This window comes from Lycorma delicatula, chromosome 2 (genome assembly GCF_047948215.1).
Source record: "Lycorma delicatula isolate Av1 chromosome 2, ASM4794821v1, whole genome shotgun sequence".
Classification (NCBI taxonomy): domain Eukaryota; kingdom Metazoa; phylum Arthropoda; class Insecta; order Hemiptera; family Fulgoridae; genus Lycorma; species Lycorma delicatula.
The window spans coordinates 16,248,199-16,275,020 of record NC_134456.1 but is presented as its reverse complement, the minus strand read 5'-3'; the positions used below and the strand labels follow the sequence as shown (position 1 = coordinate 16,275,020).

At 31.2% G+C, this 26,822-nt stretch overlaps 1 pseudogene; it reads left to right on the top strand.

Moving 5' to 3' along the window:
* Positions 1 to 28: 28 nt before the first annotated feature.
* Positions 29 to 26,822, top strand: LOC142320503 (uncharacterized; annotated as a pseudogene).

Below are 26,822 nucleotides of genomic sequence, written 5' to 3'. Positions count from 1 at the left end.
TTCTGTTTCAGTCGATAAGTTAGAACAAATGAAATTTAAAAATGTTGTAAGATCCAATGGAAATAAAGATATCGATGGTGAAGATGAATGTAGTACACAAGATGTTCTTGATCTTGCTATCGGATCTGAAGGAAATCTTCAAGATAATTTAGCTAATGATGAAAATGAAGAACCAAGTATAAGTATACATATGGAAAATCCTGAAGAACTTGAAGAGGGAATTGATAAAATGCCTGATGCTGGTGAAAAACCTGATGGACTCGTTGATATAACAGATGAGGAGATGAGTGTGTATGATGGACAAGATAACTCTGATAATTTAGAAAACCTATCTGATAACGATAAAGAAAATGAATTGAATGATAGCCAAAAAGATATCGATATGTTTGATTCGGATGATAATAGCCTTGTTGGTGGTGCAACATCTGCCGTATCAGCCGGTTCATTAAATAATTCTGATAATCAGCCAATATCTACTCTTCCGGGGTTGGAAGGACTTGAGACAGAAACCATATCAGAATCAAAAGATGTAAATTTTGACGAGTTACCTCATGGTAATCAAAATGAAGAACAAGGTATTCAGAATGAAGAATATTCATCTTCAAAAAGAAAAAAGAAAAAAAAGACTAGGAAAACTGCTTGCATGAGTGAAACAGAAGATACCAATGGAAAGTGTCAGTTGGACATGTTAGAATTTGAAGAAGGCGAAATTATTGAAGACAAACCCAAACAGTCGTCAAAAAAAGATAAAAAATCTAAAGGAAAACACGAAAAGGATGTTGATAAAGAAGAGGCTACTGTTCCTCATGCAGTTACTGCTACAACCCAAGTTAATAAAGAAGTAGCAGTAGTAGCAGATAAAAAGCAAAAAAAGAAGAAAGAGAAAAAGGATTCATTAAAAGATAAAAGTGCAGTTGGAAACAGTACAAATAAAAGTAAAGATTCTAAAATTAAAGAAAAGACTGTGAAGACTGGAGAAGCTGATGAAAATATTGCTTGGAAAAAGCCATCAAAAAGTACAAAGGAAAGGAATTACAGGGATGGAAAGGAAAAAGAGAAAGATGATAAAAAACAGGAGCCTGCCAAAAAGGAAAAGAAAAGTAAAGAAAAGAGAAAAGAACTTGAACGTTAGGATGTTCGAAGGTTAATAAGTGAAAAGCCAAAACGACCACGGAAAGATGAATTTGGACGTGATTTATCACCTTCCAAATCACGTTCATTGACCCCACCTCGCTATAGAAATAGATCTCCCCTTAGAGTAAGAAATAGAAGTAAGAGTCGTTCTTGGAGATCTAGAAGCAGATCTAGAGGAAGGATACGAAGAAGTAGATCAAGAGGTAGATTTAGATCTCGTTCTAGAGAAAGAGGGAGAAGTAGGTCTCGTGATAGAATTAGAAGAAGTAGATCAAGAAATAGACGATCAAGATCCAAAGATAGACGTAGGTCGAAATCCAAAGACAAAACGGCTACTAAAGCAAAAAAAAGGAACAGAACTGTCAGCAGGACTAGAAGAAGAACTAAAAGTCATTCACCATTAAGACCTAGTCGTAGGCAATCAAGGTCTTACAGTTAGTCATGGAGTCCATCCTGGTCAGGGTCTTCAATGTCACGATCTAGATCGGCTTACCCTCGAACCGGTAGAACACGTTCTTTATCTCGTTCATTATCAAGGTCATGGTCACGAGGACGTGAAGGGCATGAATCGCTTGTTGATGTAGGTCATAAAAATACTAGAAAAAATTTAACCGTTATAGTTACTAATAAAGATGCTGTGAGAAAAAAGGATAAGAAAAAAACTACAAAAAAAAAAAGGATGACAAAAGGAAAAGGAGACGAGGACAGTCTCCAGCACCATCCAAAGAAGTGTTTACTTCTGGTGATAACATACTAGTTAGTGTGAATTTTAAATCAAATAGAGGTACTGCTGAAATTGTCCCAGCAACAACTCCTGTATTAAGAGAAAGTTCTAAAAGGAAACGAGATGATGTTGATCCTGTTTCTGGTAAAAGAAAAAAAGATAAAAGTTCTAAAGAAAATGTCCTAGTAAGAAACAAATCTGCTCAAAAAGGTTTGGTCAACAAAAGTACTAGATTAACTAAATTAAATGAGGCTATGAAAAATGCAAAACCAGTTGCTATTATAGATTTAGACATGTCTCCTTTCAGAGAACAAACACCTTCACCAAAAGAAGTTATTATATTAAGCGAAAGTGGAGAAGAAAACGACAAACAGCAAAAAGAAATGGAAAAACAGTTAGAAAGGTTAGGTGAAGGTATGAGTTCTAGTTGTTTGTCATTAGATACAGATCATCAACAAAACACATCGGTTTCACATTCAGAATCACCATCAACCCACAGTTTTATGATGACTAGTACTGGACCAAAAACACCTCCTGAACCTCATGTAAGGTTTTCTATTGTATCAAATAAACCACAGTTACGTGTTTTAGCTAATCCTTTAATGGAATGCGATGAAGAATTACGTCGCGATGAAGCGACTGAAACTGACATGGATGAAGTAATGCATAAAGGTCCAAATACACCACCTGAACCTCCTCCTGATCTTAATACACCTGCTTCACCACCTACTACACCTTATGACCCGTTTGATCCAACAAAATCTAGATCGCCTAGTCCTCAGCCACCTAGCGATTCTGGTCTTCAGGTTAATAGTTCTAGAGAAGATAAATCTGTAGAAAGTTCTTCAAATTTACAAGGTGAAATAATGGATGATGGTCATGGAACAAGGATATTGGAACATAGAACGTTAACACCGCCGGTTGATTCTGATGAATTAAAGAAAACTCCAGAACCATTAAAGGTACTGTCGACTCCTAAATTGGATCAAAGTGGTGTAGAAGTATCTCCAAAACATCAGTCACCAGCATCAGTTGGTGTTGAGCCGACTAAAAGCGCTGATGATTCTTTATTAAAACCGTTTCAAAAATTACTAAGTACGGCGAACAAAATAGATGTTCCTGTACATAAATCACCAGACAAATTAATTTTAACTGTTGGAAATATGGTACAGCAGCAGATAAACAAAATAAATCAAACTCCTTCAAAACAGTTAGGTGTAATTAAGAAACCGGCTAACCTTGTACCGGTTTATACACCGTCTATGACATTAAATTCAAGTAAATCAATTAGAACGCAACAAAATTGTGCTACTGGTGATCAAGTAGATGATGTTTTAGATTTAGATGCGGGTTCACCTTATTCACCAGGTTCTAGAGAGGGAGATGACCTTTTTGATCCTCCACCTATGACGCCACCTCGACCATCAAAACAGCAGCCTCCACTTTCCTCTGCTTCAAAACCATCACAGCCGAAGACAACTGCTGTGGCGCCTTCGACGCAAAATAAATTTGATTTGCTTTTTTCATCATCACCCATGAAATTACCTGCTAGGCATGGTAAACACCACAGTGGGAAAGCTAACAAGAAACGAGGTGCAAAAGGAAAAGGGAAAGGTTAGTATTATCTAATATTACACTGAGTTTTTTTTTATGCCACTGATCATAAAAATATTACTATTATTTTTATTTATTTTTTTTTTTTACATGCACCAACTCTAATTTCTTAATCAGATAGATTAATTTCACATGTTTTTCTAAAATTCAAAATGTACACTACAGATTGAACTGCAGTACTAGCACTAGCACTTGCATTAAATAACTAATATTAGTTATTATTCTGCATTTGCTTGCTTGTTGTGCTTTATCGACAAACTTAAGTTTGGTTTGACAGTTTCAATTAGAAATGTATGTAATCAGTGACAAACTAGTAGATTTTAACATGCATATTTCTAGATTCACACTGAGCTTTTATATTATGCTAGTATATGTTGATGTAAATTTGCTAATATGATTCGTTTTCCTAACAAAAAAATCTAACTAGGACATTCATCCAAAAATTTGGACATTGTTTATAATAATTTGTGTGCTGTTTTCCAGAATAGTACATAGCTTATTTTCAGTGTACAACATAATAGCAGTATTTATTTATTTACAAAATCTATCCATACAATAAGGTACTGGTAGAAAGGAGGTTGGTGTTAAACTGGATGAAGATCAATTGAAAATTTTGGATGAGCTTCCCAGTTCAGCTGTTGAGATGCAGGTGAAGGATAAGGTAACATTTTATAATCCCCCATATGTGTGTACCACCTTTCTTTCCTTTTTTGTATTTTGATATTAATTTTTTAAATTCTGAGAAATAAATTTTGCTTTAAAACAAAAGCTTTTTAAATTATATAATTTGGAATATGAAGTTTTTTTTAATAACAATAAATGATTAGTGGATATAGAAGTCAGAATTCATTACAGTTGTTTATTGTTTACATCTATTTATTAGTAGTTTAGTACTCTTCTTACTATCTTCTTTTATATATGAATTACCCAGTTATCAATATTTGCCAATTATTTATTGTCATTCTATTTAGCTGCATTGTAAATTTTATCATTGAAAATCCGTAAGCACTTACCATCTCAGATTTTTTTTAGTCTCCTGCTGTATTAATTTTTTTTTTTTTTGCAAGGTTAGAATTTTGTTCAACATATATACATAACTTAAAGACAGGAGACATATAGAGTAATATTTTAAATCAGAACAAGTAATAGCATTATTTACAAAATAACATTAAAGTTTGTATGGAGTGGTAATATCTACTCATATGCCAATTAACAAACTAACTTTAAGAATTAAAACTTTAACAGGAGAAACTTATATAAGTCATATGTAAGTTTGACTTCCTGTTAGTATTTATAAGAGAACAAACATTTGTATTCCTTATATTTGGGTCTGTTGAAGTTTGCAACTATACGTATTGGGCAATAATAGTTGGGGAAGTCTGGATTATTGAATTCTTTTTTGTTAAATCACTATAAATGTAGAACATGTTAATTTTCAAGAATTTTAAATGATAAAGCCTTCATTATAATAGTATTTTACTTAATCTGGCCCGTTCTGTAATTACGAAAAACACTGGATCTGTCTCCTTATAATTATCTTAATAGGCATATCTAAAATGTAAATCCCTTGACAAGTGACGATATTAAATCTAGATTGTTTTCGATTAGAAAATATGAATGTAGTGTTTATTTTTGTTAAATTGATGATTAAACTCATTAATAGGGTTATTTTGAATCGACATGTCAAATTAATCATTAATTTTGTAAAAATATTTATTTCTTTTGAATTAACTGATTTTGTGCGTGGCTGAATCATCAGGGTCCTAGACATCTTTGTAATTTGTTATACCAGTAGATCACTGGGCGTATGTCTGAACCCGACAACAGAACAGCGACCAGAAGAATTTATCAAGGGAGCTTACTGAAGTGTTGAAAAGAACTGGTTTGGCACTGTTCCATTGTTGTCTTCTAATTAGTAACACATCCTGGCCGACAATTTGGGAATGTAAAAAGCTACACATACCTAACTAAACAAGTGGTACGGTTGTTTGCAGGCCCCTTTTGTAAAGCTACAAAAAATATCTAGATGTTTTACATACATTGATCATTCAGTTGTTATTGAACTACTGTTACGCTGCAGATTTATCTCCATTAATAATTCACTAAAATTTTAGTCTGTAGTTATTTTAAAAATTAATAGAAAGTCATGAATAAATTTAACTATTTATTCTTTTGAGTTTTCTTTAAAAACAGTTCCAAATCTTCTTTACCCTCTTGATTATCAACATCTGCTCTAAATTTTAGAACACAGTCGCAGTCTAAAATCATCTTAATGCTTGGGTGGAAGAAATCGGAAAGTAGGGGATGCAGATAAGCATAGAGAAATAAAAATGTAGAAGAGACAGCCTGCAAATACAAAAACTAGTGGAAATTGTTACAAAAATTTTAGTTGTTAGAAAATCCAAGAATTGGAAGATAGGTCAGAAAATTAGTAATAAATTACATATGGCAAGAGATTTTATCCACATATAAAATTTAAATATAGCATAAGTAAGAGCCAGTGAAATGTGTACTCAACATTAAAGTTATTTATTATGCCTCTGAATTAACATATATTTCAGACTCTACAAGAAGAAAATATAATAAAGTACAGATGCGTGAATTGAAATGTTTGAAAAACTTAGAAAAAATATTATGAAGAGATGAACTTGCTGTGATGAGAGGAGGATCTCTAGGATGTAGAATACTACAGGGAAGTTTTGTGGATGGTTTGGAGATTTACAAAGAAATCGGCAAATGAAAATATTAAATTAAAATATATAAATGTAATATTTTCAAGAAAATGTCCCAGAAAAATATGATTAAATTGTGTGATGAAGACCTGAAAAAAATAACAAAAGTAGAGAAAGTTTGTAAGAGGAGTTAATTGGTAGGTAAGAATGTGTTGTGTGAGCTGATAATTTGATAAAGGGAAAGGGGAAGCTGACATCAACAAGTCTTCTTGTTTCTCTTTTTTTTGTATTGTAATTCTGGTTCACCAGTGTCTTAACTGTTTGAACTATTAGAAAATATATAAAAAAAAAGAAAATGTGCCTGAAAATATATATTCTATTTCTTAATATATAGCCCTAACTGTAAAAATGTTGGAGCAAAATTATAATAAAACATTTATCTGCTTAATTGATTAGTCTTAATTGAAATTAAATCTGAAAAATTGTTATATTTTCATTTCAATTTGTTATGTAAAGATTAACTAATGTATTAATAACCGGCTTTAAATTCAGATTCTGCTAAGAGTAACTGATAAAAATGATTAAAGAACACATAGTAATATTATGTACACAATCTGTATGCTTAACTTATCTAAAAATATTTCTCTAATAAGCAGTGAAATTTCATTTCTTTTATTTCCATTATTTTTTAATTACTTGTACAATAATGGAAGTGTTGTGATGCGAAACATTTCAGTTTTCATATTTCAACAGAGATATTCATTTTGACTGGTTACAGCGTGTGATGTCTGTATGTATGTGCATATGTATGTTGCATAACTCAAAAACGATTGCCATAGGATGTTGAAATTTTGGAGTTAGCGCTGTTGTAACATGTAGTTATACACCTCCCTTTTTTACTACAATTGAATATAAAATAAAAATTTTAATTAATAAAATATTTGGATCTTAAAGGGAAGGCAGCAGAGCAGATCGGTTCAAATCAGACATCATCTCCTTTTGTTTTTTTTTTAACTTTTTTACTTGTCTTTTTTTTAATTTAAATATATTGATTTAATAATTATTAACCTGTGATTGTAAAAAAAATTACAGTAAGTAATTAAATTATAATAAAAAAAAAAAATGGCGAAATAAAATTTTATTTAAAAATGTGTAAATGAAATTTAATAGGCATTACAGATGTGTATATGTAATATTTGCTGAAACATCTGATAATTTAATATTAATTGCGGATCGTATTATTTTTGGATTTTTTTAGCAAATTCTTAAAAAAATTGTATATTTATTTTTTAAACATCATTTTATTATTTGACAGAAAAATAAAATACATTTTTGAATTGTATTCAATTTAAAGTGATTGTTGAACTTTTTCTTCACTTGTGCATAATATGCACACGATTTCTGGTGTGTTGTATAAATAAAAGTTAATAATAATTAAACTATGCCGTTTAGTGAACTCCTGTATACTGGTTACAAATATTAATTTTGACTTTACAGCATAGAATAATCAGTTTTTATTATTAGATTATTTGGTAAATAATTTATTTATATAGTAATCGAAGGAGTTTTACTCTAACCTAATATTTCAGGTAAGATTGTTGAATTAATAATTTTATAAATATTTGATGTTAATAAAAACTAATATTTTAGCAATTGTGTAACCATCCACTTTTATTTAAGAATTGGAGGATCATATCTCACTTGCAAATGAAATAAGTTTAAATGAAGTGCAACAAATATGTTGTATATGTATATAATTTAATAGATCTACAAGGAAGTTATGTGGTGCCACATCAGATTTTTTATTATACCAAATATATTATTAGATAATAGTTGAAAAGATTTTCATACAAGCTATTTATAAAGGATTTAGTGATATTTGCACTTGTTTTAATTGATTTCTTGTTTGTGTGCAGTTTTTGAAAAAGTTAAACCGACAAGAACGTGTTGTTGAAGAAGTTAAACTGGTATTAAAGCCTCATTATGCCAAGAAGCATATTACAAAAGAAGATTATAAAGAAATATTAAGAAGAGCTGTACCCAAGGTACATTTTTTTGAAAGTTTATTTTCAATTTTAATTTTTTAAATTCAAAGATGTGAGCATTGTATTGTAGTATAGTCACCACTCTGTTGATTTATTTCTGTATAATATTTCTCCCAGTCTTTTGTATGGCTGCAATACATAAATCAGAAGTGTAGAGGCAAAGTTAGTTGCTTTTTGAGAATAATTATGTTTCACTATCCAGTCCCTGTGGTGTATAAAGTAAAGGAATCAATTGTTGGGCTGAGTATTATCTACATCTTTGTAGGCTTGTCATGCTGATATTTACCATAAATTTATTTCAACAAAGAAGGTAATAAGAAACCAATGCGCTTTTATCTTTTCCTACTATATAGAGTATACTTATAAATACTGTTATATGTATGGCTTAGCAAATTCATAAATACACAAACTATTGATTACTTATGAGCACTTCTTGTGGACCAAAACAGTTTTTTGCCCAAACAAACAAAAAACAGAAATAAGAAGTTTTTCTTTCATCCATTCGGCTGGTTTGATGCACTTGTACATTGAGTTCTTCGTACTTATTCTATGCCACCCTTTATACAGGTTTTCTCATAAAGAAACTGAGACACTTTCAGGACATGTTCTACTGGTAAAAATAATGAAAAAAGTTCATATAAGCATAGGTCTAGAATAGCTTGTTTTCAAGTAATGGCTAGCAAAAGATTTCACCCAGATTTTTTTCAGCTCTTGAAGCCCTACTGTAATTTTTAGGACCCAAATCAAGGAGTAAGGTTAGTGGTTTCTTATAATTTGAGCTCGTTAGGATTATAAAGGTCCCATATTTGTAACCCCAGTAGTTTTTGTGTTATCTAACATAAAACACAATTGAAAAACAATTTTTTTTTATGTTTGTAGTAAATTAACTTTGTTAAAGTCCAATAAATGCGGAAGATTTAGTAACAAAACTTGTAAATAAAACCTTTTAAAAATTGAATTTTTATTGAAGCAAAATCGACAGAAAATCATGTTATTCTTTCTGTACCTAATAAACATTCCTTTTCTTTAAAAAAAAAGAAGATAATTACAGAAAATAATTTACACTGGCAAACTAATTAATTATGTAAAAAAGTTAAATTGAAATGTATATCTTGAAATATTTTTAAAAATTTTATTGTACATGTCATAAATTATCATATAGATAAAGGAAGTATAGTGTTATCAATATCATAATGTAAAAATGCAAATGTCGCCAGTGGATATAGGCTGGCACTGTTCAGTACTGGGTATAGTGAGGCCCTGACGGCCTTTGCCCTTTGGGTCACATATTTAACATGTTCTCCTAAGGTAAGCCGTTTATCCAGGACTACTCCCAAACTGTTTTCCCAAAGGGAATTTTCTCTCCTGAGATTTCCAGCTCCCTGGCTGGAGGACGTGTCTTGTATGTGAACATCACTGCCACCGATTTTTCACCATTGACCTTGATTCTCCACATATCAAGCCACAGCTCTACTAGATCCAATTACCTTTGGAGTCTCTTGATCGCTTAATCTACACTTCTGGATTCATAATAATATGCCTTGTTGTCTGTGTATAGAACTGTTTTGACTCCTTCCGACAGTGGCATATCATTGATGTAGGTCATGTACAAGAACAAGACTCCAGTGGCTATGTCTCTGGTGGAGGAGATTGTTATCCGTACACGTACAACAAATTGTTGGTCTAGTAAATAAGACCATATCAATCTGATATAGTGACAGGGAATTATCGTATGCGTGAGTTTATATAGCAAGCCACTATGCCAAACTTTTTCAAAGGTTTTAGCCACATCTAGAAAAACGGTTGCAGTTACCGCTTTTCTATTTAGGCCCCCAACAAGACTGTCTATTATTTTAATCAGTTGTACGGACGGTTGTCGAGTGGCCCTCCCTGAACCAAAATGCCATACTTTTTTCCCAAATGTCGCCTAAGTCTCTCCAGAAATACCTTTTGAATAGCTTTGACAACACTGGTAATATGGAAATCGGCCTGTAATTCTGGGGAAAGAGCAGACTTTTCCCAGGTTTGGGTAGGCATACCACCTTTGCAGTTTTCCAGCAATTCGGAAAATATCCAACGTACAAAATTAATGTGAATATTGTGGATATTGTTGCTGTAAGAGCGGATGGAACATTCTGGAATGCACGTTCACTGATCCCATCAACACCTGGAGCCTTGGACATTGGCTTACAGGTCACTTTCTCAACCGGTTGTTCATGGACCATTCATGGTCCGCAGAAAAATTTTTGTATTTCGTGAACTTCTTTATATTTATTACATAATTTTACAACCTTTAAATGCATTACTACTCATTTTTTTAATTGCAATAATAATGCACACAACTGAGAAAAAAGCTGAACACTGCTTACTGTACAACTGCAAGGTTAGAGTACTCTTGAACTTTTTAAGTAATTAGTCTGTGAATTACTAATTTTGTATGTAAATTTTGTGTGGTCTGCAATACAACCTTAAAATTTTTATTGGTCCATAGTATCAGTTGTGTTGAGAAACACTGTTCTAGACAACACTGATAAGGTAAATTCAATTTTATTTACTGATGAAGCCACTTTTACAAGAAACAGAGTCTTTATTTGTAAAAATAATCATTTAAGGAGTGAAGTCAATTCACATGGTACTGTGGAAATTCATTTCCAACTCTGATTTTACATTAATGTTTTGTCGTGTAGCATTATTATAACAAAATTCTGGGACCATTTGTTTTCAATGAAAACCTTACGGGAGATGCATACATTCATTTCTCAAAAAATAATTTGCCGGCTCTTTTTGAGGATATACCTTTACAAACTAGATGAGAAATGATTTTCCAACACAATTGTGCAATGCCTAATTTTTCTGTAGCATCTAGAAGTTACTTGATTGCTAATATCTTAAACTGAAGTGGATGCGGTATGGGCAATTAATTGCTCCACCATGTTGCCAACTTAACACCACTCGATTACTTCGTTTGGGGCTATATGATAACGATAGTAATCAACAAAAATTTAATACTAGAGCAGAGTTACTTATAAAATACAAAATGCTATTGAATTTATAGAAAATGATTTTGAGACGATATGGAAGGCCACCAGAAATATTTTACGTCAGGCAGAGTCCTGTATAGATAACGAAGGAAAGTAGGGAATTTCAAACAATTACTGTAATTGAGGTTTGTTATTCTGTTACCATGATACATTCCATGTATTTTATTTTTTCATGTTGCTATATTAGGAATAATGTTTGTTAGGTACAGAAAGAGTAATACGATTTTCTGTCTTAGTTTTTGTCCGTTTTGCTTCAGTAAAAAAAAAAAAAAATCTTTTAAGTTTTTATTTACTTTTTATTGGTTGTATTTACATTAATTTTCTCACTAAATTCTAAAGATAATTCAGAAATTCTCACTAAATGTAGCAACAGAACTCCTAAACATCAACCCCCTCATGTGGTTGATATTTTTCGGATGTGACAACAGCACCACCGAAAAACATCAACCCCCTCACAAATCTACCAAGCACTGGGTGAGATGAAAAATTACAAAGCGGCAAGAGATATGTCATATGTGCATTAAGTCCAGAAAAAATCGCCTTTCATTAACATCTTGTCAAAATCTGGATCAAAGAAGATCTACCAGAACATTGGATGACATCCCTTATCCACCGCTACACAAAGAAGTGAACAAAGCAGATCCTAACAACTACAGGGGAATCTCACTCCTACACACAACATATAAAATTCTTTCAAAAATTATTCTCAATTATTGAGACGAGTCTCAAGCTAATAATGGATTACAACAGAAAAAGAAGCAGAGACATGGTGGTAATGTTTGTAGACTTCAAGAAAGTGTGTGATTGCAACCACTTGTCCCATAGAGCAAGACGCCCTCCATGTAACGGTTTTAGTTGCCATGCCATCCCCTCCATACCTAGCCCTTATGGGCTTTACCATAGGTCATCTTCAGTACCTCAGCAATGACATCTTTCAGTCAAGCCTCAGGCAGGATGCCACTGATGCCAATTCCATTGGTGTACTAATAACATAAACTCCAAGCAAAACACATCTTGCCAAGTCTCAATAAGACAATGACTTTCCAAGAACAAAGGAACTCAACTTTACCTACCCGAAAGGTAAAAATGAGTTTAACACACAATGAATCATAAAATGCATCACAAAAAAATCAAAACATAACAATAATAATTATAAGTAATGTAACATAACATAACCAACAAGAAACAAAAAAAAAATCTTTAACCGAGCAACAAAATAGCAATAAAGCCAAACTTAAACACGAAGAAGGAAAGTCCAAGAGAACATCACACCCCTTCAGCAATCCTTTCTTTCTCCAAATATGCAATAAAAGTTTCCCAAATCACCCATTCGGAGCCTGGCTTTTCCAATTAACAGATAATTGGGATCCACAGAGAATCCTACTAAAAATCTAAGATGATTCGGACTACATCCCAAATTAATAAATATAATTATTCTTACGAACAGTAAACCAAAAGTGAAATTCAGAGGTAAACTCTCAGAACCATTTTAGATCAAAAGAGGAATGTGCCAAGGCGATGGGCTGACACTGCTGTTATTCAACTGCGCTCTACAAATGGTAATGAGGAATGACTCAAAAAGTGCCCCCAAAAGTAAAAATAGGCCAAAAAATCAAAACAAACTCGGTTTCACCAACGATCCTCACTGCTGGTAAGGTAATCTACATCAACAAAGCTAAATCACAGATATTAGAACTTCAAAACATTGCAAATAAAATTCGCCGCAAAATATCACTCGAAAAGACAGAAACTAGCCCCAAAAACCAACACAATTAGAAGAAGTAAACTTAAACGGTAAATCAAAATAGTAACCCAATTTATATACCTCGAGAAATATTAACTAACAAACTAAACGAAAAAATTTCAATCCAAATAAGAACAAACAAACTAGCTGAAGCACAAAAATTAACCTGGTACACATACAATAAAAAATGCCTCTTGATAAATGTAAAAATGTTACACTACCACAGAGTTATAAAACCAGAAGCTACTTATGCAGGAAAAACACTCTTCTACCTGAATGAACAATCAAAGACTCTGAGACTCTTGAAAATCAAAAGAATTGGAAGAACCTTCACGAACAAAAAGTACCAGAAAGATGGGCAATGGTGGATTGTGCCCAACAAAGTTTTGTACAAAGAGTTAGAACCAATCACTGATACTATGTGTAAGAGGAAATTAGGATTTTTTGGACATATCATGAAGATGCAAGATTGAGACTTCTGAAGCAGCTGGTACAGTACAATCTTGGCTTGAAAACCCCCAAATCAGAATGCAGCTGGATCAGAGAAATAAGAGAGAATTTGAAGGAAATTGACTTTACACCAGAAGACACCACAGATAAAATAAAATTAAACAAGAAAATCAAGAACAAAAACACTCGCTTCACACTCATAAGAAGAAATCTCAACACCAGAAAGGGCGTGGAAATCAGAATGTATAAAAAAGTACTGGGAGGATCACAAGGCTGTGTAACAGTCCCTTCGAATAAACTTTCATAATGGACTGACTAATGTGATCACTTCTCAGACCACTTTAATGTCAGCAATGAATGTATACCCTTTACATACTGAGCATACTTTTCAAGATAAATTCTGTGTTTTAAATTTTACATTTTAAAACGATTAGATACAACTCTGGTTTTGCATAAAATTTCATAAATCTGTCTATTCAGCAATTTGACATAAGATGTATATTGCAAACTTTCTTGCTCCCTAAAAATTAGTTATGCTATTAGATGTAGTAGGTTATTTTACCAACATATTTTTATTGTTGTTTGTTCGTAAGCATCCATATTCAGTTTTGAGTGTATGTATGTATTAATGAATTTGTAGTTAACCATCATATATACTGCATCATAGCAGTATATAATAATTATTATCAGTAATACTAATAATATAAAAGTATTCACTTACCGCTTGTGTTTGTAATATTTAACATTTGTGCTTTCTTGATGAACACCGCTTCCTCAGACGTAAAAATAAAAATAAATTTAAAGAGACTTGTTTTCTTTTAATTAGTTTGCAAACTGGTAAAGGAGGGAAATGTTTATTAATCGTAGTCAAATTCACAGTTCAATCAATCAGAATAATTTCTATTGATCATAGTCAGAAACTATAACAGTCTCGCTGTAACTAGTCTAAGATAGCAGTATGTAATAAAAATTTCCTTCCATTACCCTTATACAACCTAATCAAAAAGAGACAACATCCTCTTCGAATTTGTACATCTGATCAAGCAGTGTGCATCACAAAAGCACTAATGTTAAATATTATAAAAACAAGAAGTAAGTAAATATTTTAATTTTATTATTATTTATAATCGTGTGTTTTTAGTCGATAATCAACTTGACCACCCCAAGTACAGAATTACAAAGGAAATGAAATGAAAAGGAAAGGAAACACTTAACTTTTTTTTTCTTTATTCCAATAGCACTTTTGCAGGATCCCACATCATCAGTTGTATATAAATTTAAACATTACAAATTGTTTTTAGAATAAAAATTAAAAGATTAAAATTACTATCATATATACAAAATATGATCTTAATTAAATAAAATAAGTACATATGATAAATATAATTAACGTCAATTAAGAATTTTACACTGGTAACATTGGCTGGCCAGGTTACACGGTATATATTTTAATTTGTAATTGACTTAATATTTTGTATATATGATCGTAATTTTAAAAAAATTTGTTATGTAATTTTATTTATATACAATTGATGATGCAGGATCCCATGAAAGTGCTATTGGATTAAAGAAAAAAAATATATGGTAAGTGTCATTTTATTTACTTTGTAATTCTGTACTTGGGTTGTCAAATGTGTTTTTGATTATTTTAAACAAATATAGTTATATGTGTATATGTAATGTATATATTTATATATATATAGAAGGGGCTGTAACAGTCCCTTCAAAGAGACTTTCATCATGGACTGACTAATGTGATCACTTCTCAGACCACTTTAGTGTCAGCAATGAATGTATACCCTTTACATATATATATATATATATATATATATATATATATTTAAATTTGTTAAATAAACCACCTAGTACTGAATATTGAAACATGTGTTACCTTAATTTTTCTTGATTGAAATAATTTTATAATTGCATTACAAAAATACTAAAACAATGAAAATTGGCTCTTATTTACACAAGTATATTGCTATCCGTTGCAGTTCTTTAAGACAATCTGCCTTAAATACTGATGGTTTATCAAATTGAAATTTCATTTGTATTTGTGTTAATATCAGAAATAGAATGTTTGTTGTTTATTAGTTGGTTTGCTGTAATGGATATAAACCTAATTTATTTGTAATTTTTATATTGCATTTCCACATACGAATAAATAATGTAGTATTGGCTGATTATCATGTATTAATGTTTAATTTTCAGATGGAGAAATGTAAAGATGACTTCTTAATACTATGATTTACTCTAAAGATGTGGTATATATATACATGCAGCTTTTATTCAAAATGTATTTTTTTTTTTTGTATATGTGACATCACTTTCTCATTTTGTTTATTAATGCGAGTAGTAGCTTCAGAAGTTCAGTGACAACATTCATTGGTGTCTGGTATCATTTTCCTGGTGCCTAACAGAGAACTATAGACATTACATTGTATCATATGAGTACTTCTTGATCAGCATAGATTGTTGTTATGCTGGTAACATTTCTGAAACAATATCTTGACAAGTATAATTCTTCAGATCATTGTGGAAAACTAGCTCCTATTTCAAAACCTAATCCTACCACCTCCTTAAAATATTTTCTTTATTTACGAGGAGCGTTCAGGTCAATCTAGGACTGTTAATTTTTAATAAATGTAGGACACACTTGTGATAGTAAGAAATACTTTTATTTCTCATTGTAATCTCCTGCTACATTTATATATTAATCCCAGCGTTTCACTAGCGCTTGGATACCCATAGTATAGACAGATTTGTCGTTATGTCAAAACCAAGACTGGACTGACTGCTTCACTTCATCGTTGCTGTTGAAATACTGGCCTCCCAGAACAATTTCAAGTACCCAAATAGGTGAAAATCACTGGGAGCAAGGTCCAGACTGTAAGGGGTGTGTGGCAGTAACACCCAGCCAAGATCTTGTAGCACGCATATTGTGTGCGGTAGGCTGTGTGTGTTCGGGCATTGTTCTGCAGAAACAGAATATCTTAGTAATCACACCAGGCCACTTTTTTTTTTAGAGCGACTTCAGATTGTCCTTAATGATATTATTTACAGTTGTGACAGATACATTTATTGCTTCTGCGATTGCTGACAAGTTATTCATCGATTATTAAGGATTAGTTCTTCCGCTTGATGAATGTTCATGGGAATGACTACAGTAGACTCTGAACTGCCTCGACCGGGATCATCACTCGCTGATGTATGGCCTTCTTTAAAATGTTTGCACCTCTCAAATTTTTTACTGTGACTAAGAGTCAAATCATGGAAGGAATAAGAAGTCGGGAATAAATCTCAGTGGGCTTTATGTGCCTTCATTCACGAGAAATTTTATTACAATTCGCTGTTCCAGATATCCATTCACTACATTGGACGCCATGTTCTTTATGACTGACTGTTGTCGTTGTTTAACAATAATTCGTGCCAGTACACCGTGCATTAGTAGCCAACACTTGTATCAAGTGTACAACCAATAGAGTGCACAGGAATCTCCATTTATGCTCTAGTATAACAAAAATCCCGGATTGATGTGAACATCCACCTTAAGTATGTTCATCTTTTTGTGTCTTGTAATGGTAGATGAGCACCATTTATATGAACTGCGAATCGGTATATACTATAGCTCTCATGGACCCTTGTGCCACTCAAGCTTCCATTTTTTTAATACTGTCATTTATATTCTTAGATAATATTAATGCTCATTAACAATTTATTTATTTTTTAGAACAAATTCAACTTAGTTTGTCGTTTAATGATAGACATACTAACATGGATTACACATGTATGTTGGAGTTAGAATAAGTATGTAACATGACCGGTTCATTAGCGCTGTCAACTTGAGAAAAGATTTCTCAGATCTTTTAAAAACTATTATTATTTTATTACTTATTACAATGTGAAAACTGTTTTTAACAGATTTGTCATAACAAGTCTGGTGAGATTAATCCGATGAAAATACAATGCCGTATTGAGGCTTATGTGAAGAAATTTCGTAAGATGGGAGCTGGTAAGAAAAAGCCTGCTGCTGTGACTCAAAATGCAGTGCCTGCTAGTAAACCTAAAGTGTAAGTAAAGTTTGCTTTATAATTAGTGAACTTACAATTAATTATATTTTATTAGATAATGAGTCATCATACTTAAAAGTTTGGCTTGTTAGATAGATCCCCATCTGTATAGCTGAATCTCCATTCTGTGATTTTAGCAATTTCTTTCATTTAATATTTTCTGTCTTTTCAAATCATCAACCACATTTCTGAACCCTAATATGCCTTTTGGTATTACCTGTACCTTTGATATTGTACTAGTACAAGGTTTTACAATGTTTACAAACATTGTGATCTGTGAACATAAAAGGTTACAGTTCTGTTGAACTTTATTTTTGCTCTACAAAGAAGCTGTTACCAAACAAGGCAAAGAATGGTACATTATTTACACCTATTTGTACAAGCAAGACCGTGATCTATAGATTTATTTTTAAATTATGAAAGGTTTACTGTATTATTCCACATTGTCAGCGGTAGAATAATCACATTTTTCTAAAATCTGATTCTTTAATCGGATCAACTGCAGGTGCTAGAGTTCAATTAATGTCACATAAAGTTAAAAATTTAAATGTTTCTTGAAATCCTAACATATTAAACAAGTTTTCTTACAGAGACTATGTCCGTTCTTTGTAAGTACATTTCTTTTACATTTTGTTATTATGTAATTTTTATATTTTCTTTAATAACACAAGCCTGCAAAATTTGGGTTGTGGAATGTTTTTTAACTTTTGATAATCGATTCCTATGTATTTTTTAGTGCTGAATCTGAAAATAACCTTAATTTTTTCCATCACGTCAGGATTTTTCGCAAATTCAAAATTTGTAAAAAATTGAAAAATGTTATATAACAAAGACAAATCATTTTCTCTTTTAATAAACGAATATAATATATTCACCTTTTTGGCTTATACTATGCATTCTTATAGCTAAGTAGTTAAGTGGCCTGAAGAGGATGAGCAGGGGGGAGTTTGGGTTGAAGATGACAAGATGGGAAAGCTTGGCCAACAGCTTGTGACAAGACTTAACAAGATTAACATATTAACAGCTATCTGCACCATTCATGCACCGTGCAACTACTATCAGTGCTGTTTCAACCGTCAGCATGCATATATAAAATTTTTTCCATCCTCTGATCAAACATGTTTTTGTCAATGGAAAATGAATTTTCAGGCCATAAAGCAAGCTTTCCGTTTTCAAAATGGCTTTAAGACGCTGCAAAAATTCTACAGATTCTTTATGTTACATTTGTGGTGAATTAATGGTGGAAAGGCAAAAAAGAAATATAACAACTTTCTTTCGACAAGTGTACCTCGTGTATTTCAGAGTGAAAATTGGAGATAAAGACAAAATTTGGGCACAACACATTATGTATACTACACATGTGTTGAAAGACTTAGACAATGGTCAAAGGGTAAACAAGAAGAGTTCCAGTGGTGGTCAAACAAAAGTATTGTTACTTTTGTTTGACTGATTTTCACAATTTCAATTTGAAGAATCATGAATCCAAATATGCCATCTGCTTTATACCCGGTTCCTCATGGTTCAGACGTACCAGTGCCAATTCCCCCAGAAAATTTACCTGAAACAGACGGTTCCACAAATGATTTAAATGAAGATAACATCAAAGAGGAGTACGAAGTTGGAGGTAACTGCACCAGAGCTTTATTCGCAATCTGAACTAAGAGATTTGGTTTGAGACTTAACATCTGACCAAAGAAAATTCAGAATTGTTTGGTATGAGGCTTAAAGAGAAGAACCTTGTAGCAGTTGGTAGTACCTGTTGGAAATTCTGTCCTGTGAAAAGAGGGTTACAATAATTTGGAATTTTTTCTCTATAAAATTAAATATGACAATCGTAAGTGTATTTCGTGCGGTAATCTCAAAATTATATCGCTGCTCCTAATACAGCAAGGAGTATACAAAGTTTCCTTTTTTTGTGTGAATGGTGGTAGCAGAGACAGAGAAAACCATCAGATAAGGAAAGATTGGGCAAAAAAAAACTTCATTAGAATGCGGAACCAAAAATGTGCTTCGAAAAGCTTTTGTAGATCCAAGTTAAGTTCTCCTTCCACCTTTGCATATCAAGTTAGGCTTGATGAAGCATGTGTCAAAGTCTTAACCAAAAGAAGGTAAATGTTTTAAAAATTCCAGTCTTATGAAGCACCAAATTTAAAAGAGGGTGTTTTTACTGGTCCTTGCATTAGAAAACTTCTCAAAAATGGTAACTTTCAGAAACAAGTGGAATTTGCAGAAAAAGAAAAGCCCAGTTAGCCTTTTAAAGACGTAGTAACCAAGTTTCTGGGTGATAAGAAGGACCCAAATTTCAAATCATTCATCGTGAACATGCTGCAGAAGTTCAAAAATTTAGGCTATTCCACGAGCTTGAAGGTTCACTTCCTAAATTTACATGTGGACTATTTTCCTGAAAATCTGGGTGCCGTTAGTGAAAAGACAGGTAAGAGATTTCATCAGGACGTGAAAGAAATGGAAAGAAGATATCAAGGAAAATGAACTACTACGATGATGGAAGAATATTGCTGGATGTTACACCAAGATGAACCCTATAGAGAACATAGAAGGAAAACCGCAAAGCACCAGATTGCAAGCCCTCCAAAGAAACTTCGATACATGAAATAAAATTATTGTATTTTACAAGGTGAAGAATGGGAGTGGTTACCAAAGGCATGACATACCTCATAAAAATTAATTAAATAGATAAAAATAAATTAATTTAAAAATGCTGTATAATGGAAATTAGGCTTATTTTGTGGCAATTTTCAATAGAAATTAAGGGTCAATGACCCCCTACCTGAGGATACCACTCAATTGTTTATTTGTAAGAATGCCGTGGTATTAGCCAAAAAAGTGTATATATTATATTAGTTTATTAAAAAAAAAGTGTATATCTATTTTACTGTATCACATCTTTGCAATTTTGTTTATTTTCAGATTCAACGCTAAAAAAAAATATGTAAGTTAATTATCAAAAACCAAAAAACAACCATCATCACAGGCTTGTGTAATGTTTATATTTTTTAATTTAATAGTTTTGTTTTTTTATTATTTTACATAGGCAGAAAACAATGTGGAATTGAACTGCATACTCGTAAATTTTTATGTTGGAAGGTAAGTGGTTGTACAGCACAGCATGGTTGTTTTTAGTTTAATTTTTTTTTTTACATAATAGGAAAGTAAAAGGATGTGAAATAATATGTTAGTAGCTAAATCATTAGTTTCCATAAATCACAAACTTTAAAATCGTTAAAAGCCATAGTTTTCTATTAAATTGGTTACTACTACTCTTACTTATTGACTAAACTTTAGTAATTAGAACTCAAATTACAACAAAAATAAAGGGAAAAACTTTAATTATTTTATGTTACTTTTAACTATTTTTATCGTGATAAAATTTGTTTATTATAATTAGTTGAAGATGGCTGATATAACAGTTGTATGCACATTACACTGCTGTAGGAACCATAATAACAAAGTTTTAGATTCGCCTATACAGTTCAGTATTTAATTTTTTTTTTTGCCACTTATTCTTAAATAAAGTGTTAACATCAAATGGTAGATTTAGCAAGTAGTCTCATGGGTTGTACGACCATGACTATAAATATACAAAATATATGTGAAACATAATAATATGCGAGATAAAACCCTAAATAAATCCTAAAAGTATATATAATCGAACCAAACCTAACCTTCGCTTGCTAATCAAGGATAGTGAGCAAAGCGAGCATTGGTTAAGTTAACCTCATACACAAAATTTATATATTTTAATTTTATTTTGTATATTTATAGCGGTAGGTGGTGGTGGTGTAATATAGCCCATGATACCCTTGCCAAGTCTATCTTTCAACACAATATTGGCTTTTGTTGTCAGTTTTTATTTATAAAAATGGGATTATTTTCAATTATTGTAATAAGGATAGTTGATATCTGGTATATTGAGAGCTTGAATTGCAAAGAGTGTCAAAAGGAAATAAGAAAAATTTGTTCTAATCATAATGTGGAAGTCTTTCAAGTTGAATAATAATGATGTAATTATTAGATATAGTTTATATCATTCCTTCTTTAGAACTTGTAACAAAACTCCACTGCTATTACTGAAATGGCAGTGATGCAGGATTCCGCGAAAGTCAACTATTGGTATTAGTATATTTTAGGTTTTTCAATTGTGACTGAGGATGCAGGATCCTGCAAAAGTATTTGCACATTAAAATTATGGTAAGATATTTTTTACCTCTATATTCTGTACTAGATTGTTTACATTAATACAAAGTAATAATAAGAATCGTGTTATAAATTTTGCCAGAAGTAATTTATCTAACGTAAATAGCACTTGGAAACTTAGATACTTGAGCTACTAAAACTCAAAACTTATAGAATTTGTGAAAGAAAACAGGTTTTAAGAGATCAAATTTTTTTTCAGAGATAAATCACTTTTTCTGAAAAAACGCAAAACATAGATTCATTTTATTATCATCAGCGAAATATCATGTTATCAACTAACAAACCGATGGTGATAAGTATTCTAAACTTGTAGTAAGCTAATGCAATGTAACTTTTTTGTTTTCTTTATTAAATGTGTTTTTTTAAAAATAATACATTCTTCATTATGAATTTGCCTTACTATCTTGAAACAAACGACAGTTTTCAGATTTCCCCTTCACAAAATTTGCTTCTTAAACTCACAAATTTATCTCCAGATTTTAACAGCAGGTTAGTTTTTGGCTGTTAAGTTACACCACAAGTCATGGGACAATGATTTTAGCATTCTTTTAAGTTAGGTTATGCATGGCAACTAACACAAATATGACTGGAGTAATGTTGCCTATACATGACTGCCAATACAGACTCTGTATGCAATTCTCTGCCAAAGCTGAAACAAATCTTATAAAAACGTACGTTGTAGAACTGATACAAATTATGTTCTATAAATTAGAAAAGCTGCTTTGACACCATACTTAAATGTACCATAAAGAGAGCTATTTGATTACAAATGTCTGTTCATGTCTAATGCAAAAAAATGAGTATGAAATAAAATTCCATACGAATTTTATTTGGAATTTTATGTCATGTAGTTGCGGCATATCAATCACATAAAGGCATTCACTGAGTTAATGCTTGTCTATGAATATATAGAGTAAGTGTAATTTTTTTAATATGTTATACAATAGTTTGTTAAATTAACCTTTTTGCACTCTTTTTTAATGATGTTTCATTTCAGATAGGAGGCACATAGAAAGGAAGAATTTGTAGACGTTATGTTAAATCTTGGATTCTCATGTATATTTGTGTCAAATAAATAAATTACTCGATGAGCATAAGTTGTAATTGTTTTATCTGTGTGTACAAAACTGCATTTTGTATATTAACAGCAATTTTTTTTTAACTAAGAATATGATCTACAAAAATATTAGTTACATAAATTTAATTAGAAATAAATATTATTAGATTTTTAAAAACATTATCTTTCATTTTTTATTTTTAAATGATTTAGTGTTGTAAAATTTCAACATTTTTTAAAATGATTAATGGAAATATTTATTGTATTTTAGTGTAAGTTTATTTAAATCAAAGCCAAAACAATACCGATTGATTTTAATGTTGCCCTCGCTTGCACATATATTTAAAAAATAATCTTTAATTCAAAAATTTTAAAGCGCAGTTTAATTTTTATTTTAATAAACTTGTTTTATAGCTTTTTACCTAATTTTATTTACTGAACTTATGACAAAAACATTGTGTTCAAATTTTAATGAAAAGTTAAAAAGCATTTTTCCATATGTTGATGTTAATCAGCAGTTGTATTTAGTTGTCTGATTTTTAGAGAATAACAATAAATTAAAAAATTAAATAAAAATATAAATATCTATTCATTTATATGAAACCTGGAAGCTGATAGGAATTCTCCCTCTGTTGCTTCCCTTATACATTATGTGATTTTAAAAAAAAACTTTTCATAAAGAAAATTAAGTGCAGACCTCCTAAAATAAACAATAAAATTCCAAAATAATTATATAAATATAAAATCAACCAAAATAATGGCCATCATGAAAAACACAGTGGCAAAACTACAAATAAAAATAATAGACTGCACTCAGAGATCCCCCCTCCCCCTCCCCCCCTCGGTATCACACTCTTGACATATAGATAATAATGTATTTGTTAATTTCCATGAATTAGAAAAATATAATGACCCCCATTTTTTATAATTTGCTATTAGATTAGATGATACATATCACTATAATTAAGTTAGTAATAGCTGCTTGGTATCATTGAAAATTCCAGACTCTAGGTTAGGAGGGAATAAAAGCTGAAATAATAACTGAATTTAAACCTTTTATAAAGTAAGATAATAAATATTCTCTAATAATTTTATTAATTTACTTATTCTTTTAAATAAGAATTTTTTAATTTTGCATTATTTGATTTATCCTATGCGCCTGCCTAAACCATCTTAATTGTTATTTTCACAGAACTTTTTGGATGATTCTTATTATTTACTGTTGATATGATGTTGTTTCTCATGTCAATAAGGTGAAATTCCCTTTAATTTCTTCAACAAAATAACTAGAAATTACTACTGTGCTTATCTAAGTTGAATGCTTCAAATTCAATTTTTTCCAGGAAAATGAATTCTATGTAACATAGTTTGTAAACTTTTTTTTTACCTTTCTGTATCTAAATTTTATACAACAAATAATCTGATCAACAAATAAATATTTTCTATTATAAATTATATAATTTCTATTTGCATGTAATCTGCACTTTGGACATACAGTGATTTTTATTTTCTGATAAAGAAATATCTTATTCTGATTGTTACATTATACAGATCACATCATGAATGACCATTTGGTTCTTCATTCAAAGACATTATATCCATGTAATATATGTATTTTAAAAGCATAAATCTGGTAGATTTTCTCACTGATTATCTGATTGTATGCAGCAAGCTTCTCCTTCTACGCCTATGTGCTTTAGCATATTCTGCACAAAATTTTCTGTCCAAAACTCTTTAAAGGACATCAAACACTTTAAATTCCATGGTGGATTATCTCTGGCGATTCATCCTTAGTTTTTGAGGTCTTGTGGAAAAATTTTGATTTGTAAGGTTTAAGGTATCGCCATAAAAACATAAAAAACACAGGGATTGGCTGAGAGTTCTTGGGACTAAGTTCTCAGGGAGTATCACCAAAATGGGAAATAAGATTTTCAGGGACCTAACATTCGGCTTTTCAGCAATATCAACTTATGTTGACCTTGATTTATCTAGTAGTGTAGCTCTTAGTTCCATTATTTTGATGTATTTATTCAAAGATTTTCATTTCTTTAAATTGAAGTTGTATAAATGCTGAGGTAGTGTAAGTATATTGTACTATATTTTGGATGAATATGGTAGATTTTCTTGGCTCTGCTGTGAGTTTTTTGACTAGTATCAATAATTTTGTTTGTTTTCACACCACTAATATAAAATTTGGTTTTAGTTTTTTTGTGGCTCAAAACTTTTCTGCGTAAATCTAGACAGTTATTCTTTATCTAGATCACTCAGCTCTTGGGTGGTCGCTGTTTTGGAAGGTCAAGCTTTCTAAGTTCGTAAAATAGTGAACACTAGGCGTGGTAATTTGAGAGCCCAAGCACATTTTTAATTAGAATCGAGGACCATATCAATTTTAGCTCCATATCAATTTTTTCAGAAGTTCTTGTGTTTTGATCTGGTATGTTAATTACCCAAAACCGTGAGCCTGCAGGATGAAATCTTTCAGTTCTTTGATGAGTTTAGACTTTGTATGTACTAAGGGAGTTAAAACATACTTTAAATTATCTAATTAGTACTATTGGGTAATCCACTGATCCATATGAATATAGCTACAAATAACTTCCATAAATGGGCTTTACTTCCCATCACTTTTTGACGGTCTTCATCAATTTCGTTTCAATAAAGAATGTGTTCATCAACGAACCGGTATTAAGTTCAATTTTTGCTTTTTCATTCATTCACAGCCTTATTATTCTTATTATCTCCAAGAACCAGATTATCTGATTAAATATTCCTGGTTCTGTATAATTATTAGATTCTAATATCTCATGACGTGAATGTTTCATGTTCTTACATACAGTTTTACCCACGAAACTGCAAACAGCTTGGGAAATTGTTTGAATTTCTTTCTGTGTAAAGACTTTACAATGTTATTCAATCCTGACAATTTTTTGGACATGTGGGATACACTGTTCACATGGATCAAAACATTTTCAAACCGGTTCCACAATTCTCCCTTTGCACATATACTCAAGAAATCTGTATGTGCAGACGTCTATGAAACTACATGGTAATTTTCCTAACACCAGTCTTTATAAATACACTTAAAATAAAAATTGATTAAAATAATTATATTTTATGCTATTAGATTATAGGGTACAGTACTGTTAGATAATTTATTGTACTGAATAAAGTCTTTTTGACTATAATTAATTGTGAATAAAGTAGAACCCTGTTATAATGTGGTTGCAAAAGACAGAAAATCTATATTATTGAAAAATTGCATTACTGAAGAAGTTCATGGTAAGAAATAGTACTTTTTCAGGAATTGATCGCTGTAAAATATTGAAGGACCATTGCCATTTAATTTTTTTTTGTACAATTCAACTTTTCTATATTTTAATGAAATTTTTTCTTCCAGTGACTGTTTCTATTAATCTATTTTCTTAGTCTCCCTAATATGTACCAAAAGAAAAATTTTAATAAATTTTGTTGGAAATGTAACATCCTATAATTTACTGGGATACAAAAGTATCAAGATGGAGATGAAGCCCTAGAAAAAATTTAAGAGAAAATATTTTTTTACATTTAATTTGCAATTAAGAATTAGTCAAATAGTTAAAAAATATTCAACACGGTAACTATAAATAATTGTTATCTAACTGTAAAATGTTAAAAATAATATTTAATATTTAATTTTACTAAAAGATTGAAGCGCTTAATCTTAAAAATGGTAAAATTGTCAACTATTTTCCTCGTTATTCCAAAAATACTCTGATAATTCAAAAGTTATTTAATGCTATATTTAGTGTAAAAAAAACTTGTTTATGATGACTTCATGACTTGTAATCTGATGGACAAGTGATGTCCAGATAATGTTAGACCAGAATACTGCTTTTTGTCCAGGTGCAGTTAGACAGATAATGTAGTGCCTTTGTAGTTCTGCCGTTCCCTTTTTACTAACAATATAATGCAGTATTCAACGTGCTAGTTTTATAGTTATAATACTACGCACTGTGCACAATAAAAGCCTGCCCGCACTCGTTTTAGTTAATAAACAAAAGGCAATATGTAATTCAC